Here is an 18116-nt window from a genome sequence, read left to right as displayed (position 1 = left end):
ACCATTATAATTATTTTCATTTAATTTAAGACAGGTGGTGGTTTCAATATAAATAAGTAAATTCAAACAAAACTTTATATATTAAGTAAATTCAAATAGAGATTTACAAATATCATGTTGTTCATTTCCAAATATGGTATATGGAAAAGTAAATATGTAATGAATTTAAAAACAAATTATGTGACAATTGAATTGTTAGTATGATTAAATAATAGACATTAAGAAATTACATTCCAATGGATTTTGGAAACTACATGTTTTGTTATTTCAGGAAGAAGAAAGAATACTCATGAAGTTTAATAAAATTAAAACAATAAATAAAAAAGATGAGTTTCCATTGAAAAAGGACACAAATATTTGACATGATCCAGGAATGGAGCCATCAGGTCTTAGACTCAGAAAAGCTCTTTAAAATATTTTAGAAGGATATATGAATGATGACATTCATGAAGTTGTTAAAATAAAAGCTAAATTCTTTTTTTTTTTTCAACTATATTTTAGGAAAATTCTTCTTTCTAGAGGGTGTTTTCTTCCTGATATGATTAAATGTATTTTTGTCTGGTCTCAACAAGATAATGTAACACTTGGGACCAAATATGAAGGCAAGAAGTGCTGTGCTAGAAGCCAAGATAGAGAATACTTCCATGGCTACCATGACCTTCCCTTTAGTGCTGTGGTAGACAGGAAGAAAGGTGACCCAAACACAGAAGAACACCAGCATACTGAATGACAGAAATTTGGATTCATTGAATGTATTTGGCAAATTTCTAGACAAGAAGGCCATAGCATAACTCCCAAGGGCCATGAAGCAGAGGTATCCCAGGACCGAATGGAAGGCAACAGCTGAGCCCTTGTTGCACAAAATGATGATATGTCTATACTCCGTATGAGCATCTTGGTCAATGAATGGTGGGGATGCTGCCATCCATATTCCACAAATAAGAAGTTGGATCAGGGTGCAGATTGGAATGATGTAGTTAGGACCCCTTGATATCATTAGCCACCTTACAATTCTCCCTGGAAAACTGACCTTAAAGGCAAGGACTACAGTGATAGCTTTGGCCAACACAGTAGCAAGAGCCATAGTGAAAGCAACTGCAAATGTGGTCTGCTGGAGGATGCAGGAAGCTGTGGTTGGCTTACCAATGAAGTTCAAAGAACATAAGAAACAGAAGGTGAGTGTGATGAGCAAAATGTAACTCAGAGCTCGATTATTTGCCTTGACAATAGGAGTGTCTCTGTGCTTCACAAAGATGCCAATAACAAAGGCAGTGAGTGCACATAAGCACAAAGCTATGCTTGCTAATGCCATCCCCAAGGGGTCTTCATAGTCCAGAAACCTCACAGATTTTTGGAAGCAGTTGCTCTTCTCTCTATTTGCATAATGTTTCTCTGGATACTTCACACACTGGTCTACATCTGGTCAGAAATATAGGTTATCTTGAGATCAGGAGTTCAGTCTCTGAAGGTTTCTTATATTTTTAGACATCTCTAAACACAAGTATTGCTACAGAAGTTACTATATTTTGTTTTTTCATGGACAAATAATAGTACTCTGGTACAAATAAATCTAGATTTAGAAACTGCTCCTTGATCATTAAATATTTCTTTCCATATTTATGTTCAAATACTATAGGATTTGATGCAAGCTTTATTTGAATACTACCATTACACACCTTCCCTTCTCTACCACCAGTTTTTATTCACAATTTCTTGAGCTCCCTACATCTACCTACTACATTTTAATAACCACTGAGTCCATACAGATGAGCCAGTGTCTGCACAACTGGGGGATAGCTTCAGTGGGAAAATATTTATACTTTCAAGCCCTTCCTTTGTAAACAAATCTATTATATATATTTATGTACCCTTCAACTTCTAATAAATTCCTTAAATTTTCATGGGTGTCATTTAAATTTTATTATCTAAATGCAGTTGCTCTCTGTACATATGATATTTCTCTGCCTTTACTGACAATGCTGTAACTCTTTTGAAATTAACTACAATACTAAATTACATTGTAAACATCTTCTGTGACCTTGATATTACTTATATTTCACAGATTTGCTTTAATTTCTTTATGGGATATATAGATTAGAGGAAATATTTTTCCTAATTTTTCCAGTTAATGCTTTATGTGAATCCTAAATTTACTTTTCTCCATTAAATACCTTGTATTTTTAAATTCTATCCATTCTCTGCTGGAGTTTATGAAATAGATACTATTACATTTGATAGTGCTCAAAATTACCAAATAATATGTTTTCATAAAATTTAAAGCAAGCATATATTTTCATAGATAGGCTATTCTTAGAAAATGTGTGAGATTTTGGAAAAAATGCTCTGCTATAGAACTTTTTAATATTTTTATAAATACTATGATGAATATAAATTAGATGCAGCAAAATTTATAAAATATATTATGTTTGTCTGGTAATTTGAATATGCTAGGCCCAAAGAGTGGCACTATTTTAAAGTGTGGCCTTGTTGAAAGAATTATGTTACTGTGGAAATGGGCTTTAAGACCCTCATTCTAGATACCTGGAAATCAGGCTTTTCCTAGAAAGTTTTAGCTGAATATATTGAACTCTTACCTCTTCCTGTGCCATGCCTGCCTGGATGCTCTCACTCTCTGAACTTGAGTATGATTTACTAAACCTCTGAATCTGTTATTCAGTTCCAATGAAATGTTGTCCTTATAAAAGTTGACGGTGTAAAAGTGATTGTTTACAGCAGTAAAACCCTAACTAAGACATAAGTTAGTGCCTAGAGTGTTATTCCTTTGATCGACCTGTCTATGGTTTTCATTGGAAGAATTTGGGTTTTGAGATTTTGGATGGAAACAGTAGAATGTTTAAGTTAGGCTTAATGTGCCATCCTTGTAGGAATATGGAAACCTTTGTAGCTGAGGATGATTTTAACTATAGAAGGGTCTAGAGGATTCAGAGTAGAAGCCTTTATATATGAAGCTATTCTTATAATATTTTGGTGAAGTGTGTGGATATCCTTTGCCTTTGTCTAAGGAGTTTACCTGAAGCTAAGGTAAAGAAGTTTATATTAACAGAATTGACAAAGGAAATCCCAAATAAGTGAACAGAGACTTTGATATCTGGTTAAGTCATATGAAGAGCATTTTCATACAAGCACATCAATCATAGAAAGGAGAAATAGAAAACATATGTTTTAAGTAAAATAAAATACAAGGTCACCAGGAAATGAAATTAAGCTGAATGCTAGTTTCAAGAAGAAAAAGAGTAAATTGAGCAGTGATCTCTGAGCAAGATCTCACCAAACCAAACACTATATTTTGATTTGCAATTGAGAAGGGAATACTTTTGAGTTTTAATATGGAGTGAACTACAATCCAGAAATAGGGGGCAAATATGTGAAAGAGACCTTGAGACTGGAAGACATAGGCTTTTGATCCAGATCATGGCAAACAGTGGTCATGAGAAATTTAGACCTAGGCATGATGGGACACTCTTTCCTTCCAGTTGACAAAGTCAAGCTGATTTCTGAGTTTGAAGCCAGCTTGTGACAGGCAAAATTCAAAGTAGAGATAACCTTAAAACAAGGGGTGTTAGTATATGCATTATATCACAGCATTCTGGAGTCAGAGCCATACAGATCTTGAGTTCAGGGTCAGTTTACAGAAAATGTCCATTGACAGCCAAGCTCATGCTGTTATAGAGTTGTAAAACAAAAGCTGGAAATAGAATGTGGGGAGAGATATTCTAGCCCTATTAAGAAGCTGAACTTGGGAGCATTGGCCATGTGATCTGGCTTATGAGTCAAAAAGAGAAGGAGATTACCAGAGCAATTTATTTTGGATCCATGGAGCTACAAATCAGCAATAATTAAGAAAAGAGCAGCATCACTGATGAGAAATTATGTGAGAAGTGATTTCTGAGATTTAAAAAGCTGTATTCCACATATACCCAAAGTTGCACCACAATTTGCTGCTTAACTTGGTGTTAGAGATACTGAGGTTTTACTGGATTTGAAAGTATGACGGGGTCCTGGAGAGTAACTGTGCTTGATATTGTGAGAAGCCAGAAAATGGCATTGGTAAAGGTAAAACCTCATTTGAAGTTGATGGCACAGGAATAGAGAGATCATGCAAAAAAAAAAAAAAAAAAAAAAAAAAGTGAGACTAAGCAATATTAATAGATCCTATGAGAGGCTGCTAATGAAGCCTAGCTGCAGAGCAAGAACACAGTGTACTGCAGATGACAATAGAATGTTTGATCACAAAATCCATCAGCAAAAGTAGAGTTTATTCAACCAGAATCTAAAGTGCTAGAGCACAGTGCTGGAGAAATAATGCCATAAAGAGCCTAGAAAATCATGTGTAGACCACAGACTTGGGAGGAAGAAGGAGAAATAATGGTGAAATATCCTTTGAAAATCCCAAAGTATTCAAGAATCTAGAACCATGGGATATCTGCTGAGGAAAGCTAATAGCAGGGATTCGAATCAGCCCAGGTGAATGAAATGTATTGCAGTCAACTAAGATGAAAAAGTAGTGGATACCTGAAGACCTCCTTGACATCAGACATGGAAATCCAGAGTTTAGAGTTTGCCCAACTGGCCTGTGACTTTCTTTGAGGCTTACACTGAAGAGTTTTAATTAATCTCCGAAAAGGTTTCAACTGGGATTTTTAACATTGTTGAAACTTATAAAATATGTGGATGTTATAAGTTGGCCAATACTCACCTTTTAATGATATGCTTAGCTAGTGCCTCTATAGATATAAACATACCTATGGCACCTCGGGAATGTAATGTCCCAGTTGAATATGTTTGGCTTGGGGACTGGCACTCTTTGTAGGTGTGTCTTGTTGAAGGAAGTGTGTCATTGTTGGCAGAGGCTTTAAAACCCTTATCTTATGTGCCAAGAAACCAGTCTTTTACTAGCAGCCTTCAGAAGAAATCCTCCTGCCTCTGCCTCCCAAGTTCTGGGATTAAAGGCATGCGCCACACCGCCCACTTGAAAAATCAATTCTTAACACGAAAAGAACTACTCAAGTAATTAAGTTCAATTAATTAACTGAACTTAAGCTGTACTACAGAGCTATTGTGGAAACAAAACAAAACAAAGAAAAGAAAAACCAACCAACCAACCAACCAACTAAACAAACAAACAATTATATTGGTACATATATAGATAGGCCATTCAATGGAATAGAAGTGAAGAACCCAAAATAAGTCCATGTACATATGGAATATATATATATATATATATATATATATATATATATATATATATATATATATATATATATATATATATATATATATATAGCTAGACAGGGTTCCTCTGTATATCCCTGGATGTCCTAGAACTCACTTTGTAGACCAGGCCAGTCTTGAACTAAGAAATCTGCCTGCATCTGCTGGGATTAAAGATGTGCACCAACACACCTGGCAGGACACTTTATATTTTCAATGAAGCCAATAACACACAATAAAAAAGAAAGAAGGAAAGAAAGAGAGATAAAGAAAGAAAGAAAAAAAAAGAAAGAAAGAAAGAAAGAAAGAAAGAAAGAAAGAAAGAAAGAAAGAAAGAAAGAAAAAGAAAGGAAGGAAGGAAGGAAGGAAGGAAGGAAGGAAGGAAGGAAGGAAGGTAAGGAAGGATATTCTATGAATGATCCTAGTCTAATTAACAGTATGTATTTAGCAATATGAAAAAAGATCTGTAATTATCAACTTGCAGAATACTCAATACCAAGTGGATCAAGGAACTCAGTAAAAACCAAAGAATTCACAAGAGAGGAATCTCTAATGGCTAAAAGGCACTTAAGAACTAAAGTCCTTATTGATCAGTTAAATGCAAATCAAAACAACACTTAGATTTCAAGAATGGCTGAGATCAATAACTCAGGAAAGAGCACATGCTGGCAAGGATGTGGACAAAATGGTACTCTTCACTATTAGTTTTGGAATTGTATGAATGGTTCAATATATGGAAATCCCTCAAACACAAAGACAAAACCCATCTGATCATCCCATTAGAAGCTGAGAAAGCATTTGACAATATCCAACACCCATTCATCATAAAGGACTTGGAAAGATAAGGAATTCAAGGCCCATACCTATACATAATAAAAGCAATATACAGCAAACCAGTAACTAACATCAAACCAAGTGGAGATAAACTTGAAGCAATACCACTAAAATCAGGGACTTGGACAAGGCTGCCCTCTCTCTCCCTACCTATTCAATGTAGTATTTGAAGTCCTAGACAGAAAAATTAGACAACAGAAGTATGTCAAAGGGATACAAATTGGAAAGAAAGAAGTCAAAATATCACTCTTTTTAGATGATATGATAGTATATATATTAGAGACACCAAAAATTCCACAAAGGCTGTAAAACCATCCAGTGTAAAAAAGACTATATTTACAACAAATGGTACTGGCTCAGCTGGTGGTTAGCATGTAGAAGGAGAATTGATCCATTCTTATCTCCTTGTACAAAGCTCAAGTATAATTGGATCAAGGTACTCCACATAAAACTATAGATACTGAAATATATAGCAGAGAATGCGGGGAAGAGCTTTGAAGATATGGGCACAGGGGAAAATTCCTGAAGAGAACACCAGGGGAATTTACTGAAAGATCAAGAATCTACAATGAAAACTCATAAAATTGCAAAGATTTTGTAAGGCAAAAGACACTGTCAATAAGACAAATTGGCAGCCAACAGATTTGGAAAAGCTCTTTACAAATCCTAAATCCCATAGTTGGCTAATATCCAATATATATAAAGAACTCAAGAATTTAGACTCCAGAAAACCAAATAACCCTGCTGAATACTGAATGCCTGAGAAGCACCTAAAAAATGTTAAACATCATTAATCATCAGGGAAATGTAAATCAAACAACCCTGAGATTCCACCTCACACCGGACTGGATGGCTAAGATAAAAAACTCAGGTGACAGCAGAGGGTGGCAAGGATTTGGAGAAAGAGGAATACATCTTCATTGCTCGTGGGAATCTAAACTCCTATAGCCACTTTGGAAATCACTTTTGCTCTTCCTCAGAAATATGGACATAATAATTCAGGAAGATCCAGAAATACCACTCCTGGGTATATATGTACAAGATGCTGCAACTTGTAATAAGGATAAATGTTCCATTATGTTCATAGCAGACTTATTTGTAGTAGCCAGAAGCTGGAAATAACACAGATGTCCCTCAACTGAGGAATGGATACATTTACACAATGCAGGACTATGTACCTATTAAAAACAATGAATTTATAAAATTCTTAGACAAATGGGTGGATCTGGAGGATATAATCCTAAGTGAGGTAACCAAGTCACAAAAGAACACACGTGATATTCACTCATTGATAAGAGGATATTAGCCCAGAAACTCAGAATAGCCAAGAAAAAATTTTGTAAAACACATGGAACTTAAGAAGAAGGAGGACCAATGGGTGGATACTTCAATCCTTCTTAGAAGGGGGAACAAAAATATCCATGGACAGAATTACAGTGATAAAGTTAAGAGCAGAGACTGAAAGAATCACCATTTTTAGACTGCCCCAACTGGGGTTCCATCCCATAATTTGGGGGTTTCAAACTGGTACAATCACTCTTGAAATATATCTGGCAGTTACTCTGAAAATTGGAAATACACCTACTCAGCTATACCACTTTTGGGTATATACCCCAAAAATGGCCCAATGTATGAAGGGACACACGCTCATCCATGTTTATAGTGGTTATATTTGTAAGAGCCCAAAAGCTGGAAGCAACTCATGTCCTATAACAGAAGAATGGTTGCAGAATATGTGGCATTATTACTCAGTTATTAAAATCAATGGCATAATGAGATTTGAAGGTTAATGGATGAAACTAAAAATATCATTATGAGTGTAGTAACCTAGACCCAAAAAGACGTACATCATATGTTCTCACTAGTAAGAATGTATTACTCCCACCCACCCCCAAAAAAGGGACACACAGAACACCTAGGACATATCTCACAGAGTTTCAGAAGTTTAGGAAGCAGAAAGGCTAAGATAGGGGTGAAGGAATGAGTTAATGAGTTGTGGGAGGGTTGCCACAAAGTATGAACAATGATTGGATTGTAAATAAATAAATGAATTCATTATTTGTGGTGTGTACTTATAGATTTAGAGTATTTGTTCATTTACATAATAGAAGTAACTATAAAATCTTCCAGGGATAAATCTTGATTTGAAGGAAGCAGCAGGAAAAAAAAATTAAAAATCAAATAAAATAATAGAGTCTAGATGTCACATGGACTTTATAACCTAAAGCCAGTCCCTAGATGTGCACCTTCCCTTAAAAGAAAACAACACTAACTCTTTTCTAATCGGTCCAGTTTAAAAAAAAAATTCTGTAAAATTCTTATCCAAGAGAAGCCAGAAAGTTAGCAAAACCTTCAGTGTACAGAATAACACAAAATAATTCTGTTTTTTGATGACAGAGGAATTGTCCCCATAAACTCAAAACAAAAGAAAATGTTTTAGATGTATGATGCCTTTACCCAGGCAAATTTCAGTATAGATATCAGAGGTAGTCATTAAGAATCCCCCATCTACAGAAAATGAGGTATTAACAATTGATAGCTACTTGGAAGATAATCAGCTGTATACTTCAGTGTGGCAAACATGGTTGGTTAGCAACCATTAAGTGTCATGCACATATGTAAGTATACATTAGTATCTTGAATTGTATTAGATAGTTTAATTACAAATTCGGGGAATGAGAAACAGGGTAAATAAATTTGGGAAGAGTGTGAATGAAGAATGTGATGAAAACACATTGTAGGAAACTATCAAAGAAATAAAAATGAGAAATGAGCTGTTAATCTTTTCTATAAAGATGCAACAGATCTGAGTCTTATATGGTTCTTAAAAATCAGTGAAATACATTTTCAAAAAATCTGTGATACTTAATTAAAATGTGTTTAATGGAAGAGTAAATTGAAAAACATTGAAAAGTACAGGGGAATATAATATATCATCCAATATCAGTATTGGCACTGGATTAAAGATATTAATCAAGAATAATATGAAATACCTGTTTTGACCTATTTCAAGGGGATGGTGATGAATATGACGTGGAAATACCTATAAAAATAATAAAAATAACTCATACTTGACTTCACATTAGATCTTTTTTAATTGCTGGCATATTGTAAAACACAGTGAATAAATAGGAAGTTTTCCATAAAATCTGCATTTACCTTTCTCATTAGAAATCTCATTGTCTGCACAAGGAGTGCACTTGTAGCAGCAGATGGCCTTGCCCTCCAGGGTTACTTTCCTGAATCCAGGCCCACTACTCTCACTGCACAGTGACTGAGGAATCTGAGAAGAAAGAGTAATGTTATTTAATTCTTAGGGTTTTATAAAGATGAACAAATAATTTTTGAAGGTCATACACTGAAAAGCATATATTTTTATTAATAATTAGAGACTTTAAGAAGAGTATTTGTAATAATAATTGATGGGATGCTGGTGTAGCTAACAGAAATGCCCAGATGCCTGGAAAGCAAGAGACACCCTGGATCCACTGGGGATGACATTAGTTGATATACCCTACAAAGCAGAGAGACAACCTTTAGAGGCCATATCCATAGTTTAGGCAAGGCCCTTGGTTGAAGGATGGGGGAACCAAGCCACCTAACAAATATGAACCAAAATTTGCTCCTATCTAAATAAAATGCAAGGACAAAGAGTTGAGCAGAGACTGACAGAAAGGTCAAACAGAGACTGCCCCACCTGGTGATACATCCAAAATACAATCACCAAAGAAGACACTATTATTAATGCCAAGAAATGCTTGCAGACAGAGTCAGATATAGCTATCTCCTGAGAGTTTCTGCCAGTGCCTTACCAATACAGAAGAGGATGTTTGCAGTCAACCATCTGACTGAGTATAGGGACCCCAATCGGGTAGTTAAGAACTGATGGATCTGAAAGGGTTTTGCAACCTTGTAGGTAAAACAACAAATAGCAATAATTCAGAATCTCCAGAGCTCTCAGGTACTAAGCCACCAACCAAAGAATACACATGGAAGGATCCATGGCTCCAGCAGTATTTGTAAGAGAATATGATCATATCTGGCATCAGTGGGAGGAGAGTGCCTTGGTCCTTTCAAGGCTTGATGCCCAGCCTTCTGAGCAGAATGTCATCACTAGGGGGATGATGCAGGGGTATGGGGGTAAGAGAAACACTCTCATGGAATCTGGGGATGAGGGATGTGAAAGGGTGTTTACAGATGAGAAACTGTGAAGGGGGATAACATTTGAAATGTAAATATATAAAATAACCAATACAAATTTTAAAAAGGAATTACAAAATTTAAAAGATAATGCCCTTGAAAAGGCAAAAGTGTTTAAATTATGGTCTGACAATTATCACAGTGTTAAAATTTGGGATCTTAATGAATTAAGGACATATTTGTGAAACATTAGTGACTAGGATCGTGATATTGGAATCCATGGGGTCCATCTAGCCTAATAGTAATTTAGGACTTTCTGACAACAGTGCTGAGCATCCCAGCTTCTGCCATTGTTGTGAATAATGACTGTCACTTTGAGAGGATTTAAAATTATTATGGAAGCAAATAAACGTATATTTGTAGGATGAAATATATATATAAATTTAGCTAAGATGAAACGTCCCAATAAAATTTAATTATCACTACTTATTGTACTAATGTCACAATTGCAGAGAAGATAGAAGAGAGCCGCAGTATTCATTGCATCCTGCATTCAGGGGATGATATATCATTTGTACACTATTTCCTATGAAAACCATGCATATTCAAGTATAATGCCCTGCACTCTCACATAGGTCTGTAAGGTCTTTCAAATTATTATTATACATTAGATGAGATAGCACATATTGAGAATCAAAAGACAATTAAGGATGGCTAATGTAGATATTGTGTGATATTTTTAAAGAAAAAAATTCCATATAGGGCAAATCATTTTATTGCTCATTTCCTATTTGGTGACATTATATGGAAAGTTATAGAATATTTAGGAGATTCAGACTTGGTGATAAAATCAGGACACTAGTTGGGAATAGAAAAATGAAAATGTTTCCTTAATTCTCGCATATGATTTTTTTTTTCAGTTCATACTTGGGAATAGAAACATTATCTCTTCATTTCCTAAGCCTTTCTCCATTATAACCATTTGTAGTTATTCTTCTATCCTTTGCAGACTGTGATACTTCTAGAACCATTAAACAAAATACAGTCTGTCTTATAAAAGTCATTTTTGGTCACAGTGTTTGAATGAACAATAAAAATAATTCTAATATTGTTTTATGATATTAAATCCCAAAAGAGATTTTCCTCCAGTACATTAACACATGTGTCATGTGGAGATAAAAAAATTCTCTTAGTACCTGTCCCATACCTCATTTTTGACAAATAGAGGAAACATAACCCTCATATAAGTGAAAAATGGGGGATTTATTGAACACTGTATTCTTCCATTGATCTTAATCAAGGAAAATTAAGAGACAGTATACTAGAATTACTTTAAACTATTTTATACTGATACTTCAAGTGTAATGGAACTTGAGTCAATGATCATTATATCAGAGAACATAATTGTTTCAATAATATAAGCACAAAGCATTTAGATAATACATAACACACCTCTGAAAACATTGCTGGCCATTGTATCATCTGTTCAGATAAAGACAACTGTTGACCCTGGGGAGCATTTGCAGAAAAGGATCCTATTTTCACTTTTAATCCAAGACCCTTTGGCAAATTCCAAATGTTAAGAATGTCATACTCTGTATCTATTGTCTGTCTCCAATCTAAACTCCTTTTGTCTTTCACCTCAATATCCTTCAGGAAAGTGTTAAGCTTAAAAAGAAATATAAATTATATTTTATTGTTCATAAGGGTTAAATTCTGTTGTGAACATCAACATTAATGAGTATTACATTAATGATGACTTAGTGAAAACCTGACTATTCAGAATTCCATTATTATTGGTCTTCATGTGAAAACTTAGAACCAAGTTCAAGTAAGCAATCAATGACAACTGATCTATGAAAAGATGAACTTTTTTGAAACCTAGCAATACTCATTTGCGTTTATAATATGTTCAGAGCTACAGTGTCCAAAATGAGGATACTGATGTCAAGAAATTGCCTCTATTATCATAATAAGGCTGCAATGCTAGATACTGATCAAAAGAACTTGATTTTCCAAAAGCATATTTGCTCCTGCTACCTTGCCCATTATTTCAAAACATCATACATTTGAAACTATCCTGACTTCTATATAAGATTAGAAACACAAACAGTTCTTGATTGTGGAGGAGATAGCTGAAGTTTAGATTGCCTAAGTTAGTGGTCTTGCAAATTTTTTATGCCAGCGTGCTGACAATAAAATACAGTAGAAAGGTTATTACCTGCCATGGAAAGAACACCATCCCATGGTGATTTTCATATGGTTGCATTTGAAGTTGCTGAAGTCTCATCTCATGGAGGCTGTAAGCCACAGCATGCACACCATTGTAAATAATTGTGCTCTCAGCATTCATTGCCACATCAAATATGTGACGAGGGAATATATCCAATGAAGCATTGGTTTTCCAACACATGACAATTAGTGTCAGAAAATGAGCACTTGAAGAACAAATACCACAGCTTAGGAAGATAAATATCTTCTGGGTATTTATTGGGATTAACTGTTTGAATAAATTTGGTAAATTCAAAATTCTCTCTATAATTGTGCTTAAAAATGAGGCTCCCATGGAATGAGTCTAACATGAAATAATCAGCTATGTCAATAACATGATGATCAATGTTCATGATCCAGACATTCCATGTCAATAACCTTTGCTCAATATTCCTCATTATACCTTCCAGCGAATCAATCTCACCATAAATAATTGTTACATTAGTCTCATCCATATTTTCCCAGAATTTGGCAACATATGAAGTCCATGTTTCTGGGGTCATTTTTACAAAAGCTAAGCAGATGCCATTTCTCTCCATCTCCTCCCTAAAATCTGATAGAATTTTATTTCCTTTGTGGTCATCGGGAAGGATGAGACCAACCCATGACCACCTAAAATGAACCATCAGTGAAACAATGGCAAGTGAAAGAGATGTGTCTTTGGGGGCCATCTGGTAGAGATAAGGATACTGACCATGGTCACTCAGGAGAAGATCATAAGGTCCAAAACTAATCTGAAGCAAATTGGAAAGAAGAAAAAGAATATTAACATCTAAGTAAATTTTATTCCTGAAGGAGTAGAAGACAGGAGAATATTTGAAAGGGACATTACAAATACTACCTTAAACAGAAATTTTTGTTAGGCCTCTAAGTTTCAAGACTCACCTGGCTTCATTTACTACGTACATAATTCTCTTAAAAGCAAGAGAAACCTGGATTGAACTCCATGTTCTGAGTATTGCTTTGAGGTTTAGATAATTGATCAACCATTCTTTCAGTTTAAAGACACCAATACAATAACAAAGAGAACTGACTCTCAGTTCCCCAAATCCAAATTTTCTCACCTGTGGAAATTTAAAGAGTTGAAGCAATGTCCCAATTTGGGCAGATGTTATCCATGATGTTCCTGTGAGTGCAGCTGTGAAATTTCTTTTTTTACAATTTTAATTAGGTATATGATTTCAGTCACCAAGGGCTGTGAGCCAATTGAAAGTATTACTATGAATGTACTTCCCAATGAATCTGACATTGTAGAAATCGAACCCAAGAGATATGTTGGGTAAAAGATTGGGGTTCCCATTGATCTCCTCAATGGCAAATTGCAGAGCAAGAATATACTGGTAGTTCTTAAAGTTATATCTGTTTAGATGGCATAAAAACGATAAGATAATGATCAACTTTATCATACACATCTACATATTTAGTACAGTAAATTATATGCTTTAGTTTGGAATCTATAAAATATGTAATTTAATTGCCTTACCATGAACAGATGAACTGGATTAGGTAAATATGTTAGGTTTAAGCAGGCTCCTTTAACATTACTACTCATTATCTATTGATCTTAAAGCATATATTATTGATATTTCATAGGTTGATTCTTTACACATTTTGTTTACGAGTTAGGAATCAGTTTCCCAAAATATCACATCTACTGGAATGTAGATCTGTGGATCTCTTGGGTCTTCACATATAAAAACCACTATTTTATTAACAACCCAACAAGATTTTAAAGACAGTATCTTAATTAAATAATATTTTGAAGTTCACTACATGGCATGTGACCATGAAAACTATTTCTCTGATATAAATTTTTTAGTATTGCAGCATGTATTTACTAATGTCGTGAAGAAACAAAAGAAAGAACGTTTCTATATGTGAACAGAAGACATTAGATTGTACAGTACATTCTCTTTATATTTTTATCATTCTAGTTATGATGTTTTTATGTACTGACTGCATGCATGCATGTCTTTTAGAATGTACAGTTGTATGAAGTTCAGAAAGAATGCATTCAAGTTAAATCAACCAGTTTTATTCATATTCACCTTATTTATAGTATATGCAATATATATGTGTGTATATATATATATATATATGTATATATATATCAATGCACTTATTCATTTATGCATTTCACTCATTTAATATTTAGTTGCTTCCTTGGTTTTTTCAATAACACAGTGTCTATAACTTGACTGTAATTTGTTGTGCAAATCACACTGATCTTGAACTCAGAAATACCCACCAGTCTCTTTTTCTAGACAACTGGGAACAAAGTCTTGTTCTTGCATATTTGCCTGCTGGATTTCTTAATTTTCTTAACACATATGCCTAGATCTCTTCTATAGGAAACCTGTAGAAATTCTCTTCATTCACTCTCCTACCCTCTTTATTATCACTGGATTACAGGCATGTACTCATATTCTTTTGGGATGTATGAACTCCGTTCATCACAATTGGTGTTTCCTACTCTCTGAAACATCTCTTTATCTGTTTAATTATATATTTTTGATGAAAAGACCTTTTACTCTGAAAGGTTCCAAGTCTACATCTACAGAAGAATATTACATAATATATCTGTCAAAGTGGATCACAGGAAAAAAATGTCATTAAGTTTTCATTATATAATTTTTTCTGCTCCTCCACTGTTAAAATTTTAAGTCAAAAGCTGTGGAAAGAAACTAAGAACCAGAGGTTAACAATAACCTCATAGAAAAAATGAATTCTCAAGACAGGAGGGAAGTCGTATTTAGGATCTCACCCTAAATATAACAACACGCAATGATCTGTAAATGTTCAAGTGAATCAAAACACTAGTAAGGAAAATGGAAGTCAGCATGAAGTCCAAACCCTAACTAAGTGAGAATTCTTTGTTAGGGATTAATTGCTATAAGGGGAAACAATGAGCATGGCTATTATCATAAAGAAAAATATTTAACTGGAGCTAGCTTACAATTTCATAGTTTTAGTCTATTATTCTCATTTAGTCTACTATTGTTGGGAACCATGGCTGTATTCCTGCAGAAATGGTCTTCAAAATTCATCTGACAGTTTTACATCCTAATCCACAGGCACCAAAACTAGAAACTTGAGCACTCTGACTAGACTTGTTCTTCTCAGAAGTGTAACTTCACCAACAAATTGACACACTTTCTCTCACAAGTCCATGCCTACTCTAAGGAAACATATCCTAATAGTGCCAGAAGGCATGGTGAAACCTCTAAACAGAATACTCTATGGATCCATTTCTTTACAAATCACTACATTCTACTTCTTGACCATGATAGTGTTGTAGCCATAAAATAGTGCAAATTTTATTAAGTCCACTTTAATTTCTCATAATCTAAAATAGCCTCAGGTTTCTTTGAAGTCCAAAGTTCAAAGTTTCATCTGAAATTTATGTAAAAATGCAGTATAATCCCATGAAAAATAAAAATAAATATGTAGAACACATACTTCCAAATTATAATGGAACATAATACCATTTAAATTTGAGAAAAAAGAACATAGTCTGAAAATAATGTACCAAAGCAAGATCAAATACTAGCTGTGCAAACTCCAAACACTGCAAGTCCATGTCTGATTATTATTTATCTTTATATGTCCAATTCCTTTCATCTCTATTGAATTCAAAATACTTTTTTGTCTTGGGCTTTTTCCATTCTAAGTTATCAGTGCCTGAGGGCATTTAAACCACACTCTGTCATCTTCAACATTCAGGCTTCTCCTTTGGAGTTTGACAAAATGGATCCTCTATGTCTCCTTACACAGACATCCCTGTTATAATACTGACCTTAACAAATGTCCTTAGTCACAGAGAAAGATGCCAGAATACCTTTTTTTTTTTTTCAATCCTTGACTCTTAATGCCAGAACCACATGGTTGAACCTGCCAAGTTATGTTACTTGCAAGAGAAATAACATGGCTCCCTTGGAAAATTAAATCTTTACCAATTTTCTATTCTTGTGGTTTTCTTTTATTTTCTAAATTAGTATATCCTGAAACTCTATCTGTACACAAGGTTGGTGGCCTTAAACTACTTTTCACAAATATGAAGCATTGTTGGGAAGAATTTTGCCCAGAGATTTTCAACCCCCTTCCCCTTTTTTTTTTTCATTTTACATTATTCTTTCCTTTAATATCTGTATGTGTTTGAGCAAAGGAATTAGGTCAATGGCAGTTTTTAGTATTATTAGTACTAATTTCTCTATAGTCTGTACATTGTAAATTTTTGTTACTTAGATTTATACATTTCTTTATGTATCTTCATATGTTTGAATATTAATGAGCACATGACAATACAATAAAAGGCCATGTTGAGATTTTCTTTGCCAGTGGAATTAATCAATAACCCTATACTTTAACTTCAGGTTCACTTTCTGAAAGTGAAAATGAAGCATCGTTCTTTTCCAACATATCTAAAGAAAAACACTAATTCTCATCTCCTTTTGTCTACTTGACTCAAACATTCAGAAGTCAAATTACACTCAGCAACATTTTTTTTGCACATACTTCCTTGGTTGGCTCATTAAGCAGAACTTAAAGTATTTCATTGTTTTCCTTTAAAAAAAGGCCCAAAGTCAATCTTCCTCAAGAATAAATAAGAAAGTAAGTAAACAAACAAATAAATATTTAACCACAAATCAAAAAATATAAAACCAAAAAAAGCATATCCCTTCAAAGTAAGAACCCTTTTTCTAATATCAACATTTGTCGTCTTTGTGTTTGGTCGATGTGAAGACCCACAATGACCATAATATGCCTTATGAAGGACAATTTACACTTTCAGAGATCTTGTCCATTTAATCCTGGTGGGAATCATTGCAATGTGCAGACAGAAATGGTCTTCGACAAGAAGCTGAGTTATACATCTTTATCCTCAAGCAGCAGAAGTGAAGGCCCTAGACAAAACTGAACTTCTTAGAGTTCTAAATCACCATTTTTATAGGGACACAGTAACTTTACAAAGGCCACAGCTACCCCTATAAGACCACTCAGTGTGAGCCAGGCATTCACATACATGAATCTCTGTGGCACATTTCTACTAACAGCACAAAAGTATTGCTATTTGATAATTTCTGAAAGCAGAGTCAGTTTTCCTCAATGTGATTTCTTCCAGATAAATCTTATTCTGGGATGGCTGAGCCTCAAAGATACCAAGGGAATACACAGTGATCTTGATTAAGAATAGTATTTAACTTTGTCAGGGCAGTCTTTCTGAGTGCAGATGTGATTTCACTATATTGTAAGATTTTTCTAATTTACCTTCCTAAAATCATCAAAAATATTTTGTTAATGAATTAAATTGATCCTTAGCTCCATGCCTTGGAACAGAAAACATACTGGGAACTTGAACATGTCCAATAGTGAAAAGGCAATCGCTAAACTGAAGCAAGATTTGTAATTCTGAAAGTTTGGGCTAAAATGGTAAAATAGCTATTAAAAACTGCACAGACTTTTTAAAAGGGGGTTGTTCTTAGTATTTAAAAGCCAAAAACTACTGGCATAGTCTCCATTGGTTATGTAAAGGTTTCTTGTGTGAGTAAAATCATTTTAAGCTCTTAATGATTGAGGTAAACTGTTTGAGAAGGAGTCAGAATATAAATATTTCTGTGGAGGTTAATTCTTGTACTGCC

The 18116-nt window shown here is 34.3% G+C and overlaps 1 pseudogene; it reads right to left on the bottom strand.

Moving 5' to 3' along the window:
• On the bottom strand, nt 487–13835 carry Vmn2r-ps115 (vomeronasal 2, receptor, pseudogene 115; annotated as a pseudogene).

Source organism: Mus musculus, chromosome 17, assembly GCF_000001635.26.
Source record: "Mus musculus strain C57BL/6J chromosome 17, GRCm38.p6 C57BL/6J".
NCBI classification, from domain to species: Eukaryota; Metazoa; Chordata; class Mammalia; order Rodentia; family Muridae; genus Mus; species Mus musculus.
This window is presented reverse-complemented; position numbering and strand designations above follow the sequence as displayed.